Below are 4,404 nucleotides of genomic sequence, written 5' to 3' on the forward strand. Positions count from 1 at the left end.
ATAAATTCTATCACTGTGATGAGGTTATACTGATGAGGTGGACAAGATTAGTGTCTTAATGCAATCTCTTTTGAGATATAAAAGAGAGAAGTGAGCAGAGACACATAGGAACCTCATACCACCAAGAAAGCAGTGCCAGGAGCAGAGCATGTCCTTTGGACCTGAGGTTCCTGCACAGAGAAGCTCCCAGACCAAAGGAAGATGGATGACATGGACTTTCCTCCAGAGCCGATGGAGAAAGCTTTCCCCTGGAGCTGATGCCCTGAATTTGGACTTGTAGCCTACTGAACTGTGAGAGAATAAATTTCTCTTTGTAAAGCCATCCACTTGTGGTATTTCTGTTGGAGCAGCACTAGATGACTAAGACAACTTGTTTCTCAACTCTTTTCTATATTCAATCTCTAACTTACTGAATGCCTACCATGCTAGCCTTTGGATACATAATGATGAGGCCAAAAAGGTCAAATGCTCCTTCCTGTATTAGATAATCGATTTTCTCAACTTCTGGACCATTCTAAAATTATTCTCCCAAGTGTGGTGCTTTGCTGCATTTCCTTCGCACTTTCCTTTCTATCAGGTCTAAAAACCCCCTATTCCTACCCTCTATGTACAAAGTTTCCTTGCAAAATCCTAGTAATGGAACGGTTCCCTTTTATCATTTTTTTTCCCCCAGTGCACCTTAATTATATTCTAACTCCTTTGCTTGACTCACAAGTTTCTTCATACACTTGCCCATTACCTCCCTAAACTAATATTCCTCTCTTTCATGGTTGACTCCTATGTTCTAACTACACTGAACTTCTCCTTACTCCATTAACATGTAATGCGTGTCCATGCCTTGAAGCTTTTGCCCATATTTCTCCTCCCTGAAAATTTCTCCCTTTATTTTCAAAATGGAATGCCCATATTCATCATTAAACATGATCTTTTATGTGAAACCTTCCTGATTTCTTCACAACATGACAGGTAGTTTCCTACTGTTTATGATGAATTCCTTCAATATTTACAAAATAAGAAAGTTAAATAGTAGGTTTCAAGTTGAGAATAAAGATCAGACTTATTTCTAATGATGCTCGACTTTGCCTGAATTACAATAATTTTATGAGAAGTAGGCTTCTTATCACTGATACTTTCCTTGTAATTTCATTTTTTCCATTTTAAACTTATTTTTGTAAGAAAGTAAAGATAACTTGCAAGTTAATAGCCAAATAATTTATCAAGCTCTGTTGAACAGACTTAGATGATAAGGCTAACCAATTGGAATGGTTGGTTGGCCTGCTGTGCCACTGATGATATCCTTGATATGAATGATTCACTTGGATATGTAGAAAGTAATTTGGGGTAGGCAGAGTAAAATAAATGAATATTCAAATTGTTGCAAAAGGTGGATGAATGCAAAATGAGGAGAGCCTTTTTTGATAAAAGTGGCTTTCACTTATATCATGTAATGGGAATTTTACTCCACTCGATCAGATGAAGTACTTATTCAAAACAACAAACGCATTGCCTTACAGTCAATTCTGACTATTAGTGAGGGTATATTTTACACAGGAGTAAGTTACGTCAGTGACCCAGGTCACATAGCTGGAAAGTGGCACAGTCAGGTTGCAAATCCTAATAATTTTAGTTCTAAGAACTGTTTTTAATTATTCTTTCCATAAATGATGTTGGTCATTCCCTCTCTTTTGCTTGTTAAGCCCATTATGTTAGCCACCATATTTTTTTTTTTTATTGTGCTTTAAGTGACACTTTCAGTTCAAGTTAGTTTCTCATGCAGAAATTTATACACACGTTGTTATGTTACCCCAGTTGCTCTCCCTATTCTGTGACAGCACACTCCTCTTTCCCACCCAAGATTTCCCGTGTCCATTCAACCAGCTCCTGACCCTCTCTGCCTTCTCATCTTGCCTCCAGACAGGAGCTCCCCATTTAGTCTTATGTATCTACTTGAGCTAAGAAGCACACTTTTCACAAGTATCATTTTATGTCCCACAGTCCAGTCCAATCTTTGAAGAGATGGCTTTGGGAATGGTTTCAGTTTTAGGCTAACAGAAAGTCTGGGGGCCATGTCTTCTGGGGTCCCTCCAGTCTCAGTCAAACCATTAAGTCTGGTCTTTTTACTAGAATTTGAGTTCTGCACCCCACTTTCCTCCTGCTCCATCAGGGACTCTCTGTTGTATTCCCTGTCAGGGCGGTCATTGGTGGTAGCTGGGCACCATCTAGTTCTTCTGGTCTCAGGCTGATGGAGTCTGTGGTTTATGTGGCCTTGTCTGTCTCTTGGGCTAATATTTTCCTTGTGTCTTTGGTGTTCTTCATTCTCCTTTGCTCCAGGTGGGTTGGGACCAATTGATGCAGCTTAGATTGTCGTTCGCTGGCTTTTAAAACCCCAGACTACACTCACCAAAATGGGATGCAGAACATTTTCCTAATAAAATTTGTTATGCCAATCGACATAGGTGTCCCTTGCAAACTTGGTCCCCAGGCCCCCACCCCTGTTACTCTGTCCCTTGAAGTGTTTGGTTGTATTCAGTAAACTTCTTAGCTTTGGTTTAGTCCAGTTGTGCTGACTTCCCTTGTATTGTGTATTGTCCTTCCCTTCACCAAAGATAATTCTTATCTACTATCTAGTTAGTGAATACCCCCCTCCCTCCCTCCCCACCCTCATAGCCATCAAAGAATATTTTCTTCTGTGTTTAAACCTTTTCTTGAGTTCTTATGGTAGTGATCTCATACAATGTTGTCCTTTTGCAACTAATTTCACTCAGCATAATGCCTTCCAGATTCATCCAGGTTATGAGATGTTTTGCAGATTCATCACTGTTCTTTATCGTTGCATAGAATTCCATTGTGTGAATATACCATAATTTGTTTATTCGTTCATCCATTGATGGGTACCTAGGTTGTTTCCATCTTTTTGCTATTGTGAACAGTGCAGCAATGAACACGGGTGTGCATATCTATTCACGTGATGGCTCTTATTTCTCTAGGATATATTCCAAGGAGTGGGATTGCTGGATCGTACAGTACTTCTATTTCTAGCTTTTTAAGGAAGCGCCGAATGGATTTTCAAAGTGGTTGTACCATTTTACGTTCCCACCAGCAGTGTATCAGGGTTCCAGTCTCTCCACAACCTCTCCAAAATTTATTATTTTGTGTTTTTTGGATTAATGCTAGCCTTGTTGGGATAAGATGGTATGTCATTTTAGTTTTGATTTGCATTTCTGTAATGGCTAATGATCGTGACCATATCCTCATGTATCTGTTAGCTGCCTGAATGTCTTCTTTGGTGAAGTGCCTGCTCATATCCTTTGCCCATTTTTTAACTGGGTTATTTGTCTTTTTGTGGTTGAGGTTTTGCAGTATCATGTGAACTTTAGAGATTAGACACTGATCAGATTTGTCATAGCCCAAAATTTTTTCCCAGTCTGTAGGTGTCTTTTTACTCTTTTGGTGAGGTCTATTGATGAACATAAGTGTTTGCTTTTTAGGAGTTTCCAGTTATCTAGTTTCTCTTCTGGTATTTGTGCATTGTTACTTACTGTTCGTGTTGTGTTTATGCCATGTATTAGGGCTCCTAGCATTGTCCCTAGTTTTTTCTTCCATGATCTTTATCGCTTTTGATTTTATATTTAGGTCTTTGATCCACTTTGAGTTAGTTTTTGTGCATGGTGTGAGGTATGGGTCTTGTTTCATTCTTTTGCAGATGGCTATCCAGTTATGCCAGCACCAGACTGTCTTTCCCCCAGTGAGTGGACTTTTGGCCTTTGTCAAATATCATCTGCTCATAGGTGGATGAATTTATGTCTGGATTCTCAATTCTGTTCCATTTGTCTATGTATATGTTATACCAGTACCAGGCTGTTTTGACTACCATGGCAGTATAATAGGTTCTAAAACCAGGTAGTGCGACCCCTCCCACTTCGTTCTTCTTCTTGAGTAATGCTTTACTTATCCGGGGCCTCTTTCCTTTCCATATGAAGTTGGTGATTTGTTTCTTCATCTCTTTAAAAAATGCGATTAGAATTTGAATTGGCATTGCATTGCATCTGTAGATGGCTTTGGGTAGAATAGACATTTTCACAATATTCAGTCTTCCTATTCATGAGCAAGGTATGTTTTTCCACTTTCATAGGGCTCTTTTGGTTTCTTGTACTAGCGTCTTGGAGTTTTCTTTGTATAGGTCTTTTACATCTCTGGTTAGATTTATTCCTATGTATTTTATCTTCTTGGGGGCTATTATAAATGGCATTCATTTGGTGATTTCCTCTTAAAAATTCTCTTTGTTGGTGTAGAGGAATCCAACTGATTTTTGTATGTTTATCTTGTATCCTGATAACTTTGCTGAAATTTTCTATTAGTTCCAGTAGTTTTCTTGTGGATTCTTTGGGGGTTTTCTGTGGATAA

Source organism: Trichechus manatus, unplaced genomic scaffold (assembly GCF_000243295.1).
Source record: "Trichechus manatus latirostris isolate Lorelei unplaced genomic scaffold, TriManLat1.0 scaffold00071, whole genome shotgun sequence".
Taxonomy (NCBI): domain Eukaryota; kingdom Metazoa; phylum Chordata; class Mammalia; order Sirenia; family Trichechidae; genus Trichechus; species Trichechus manatus.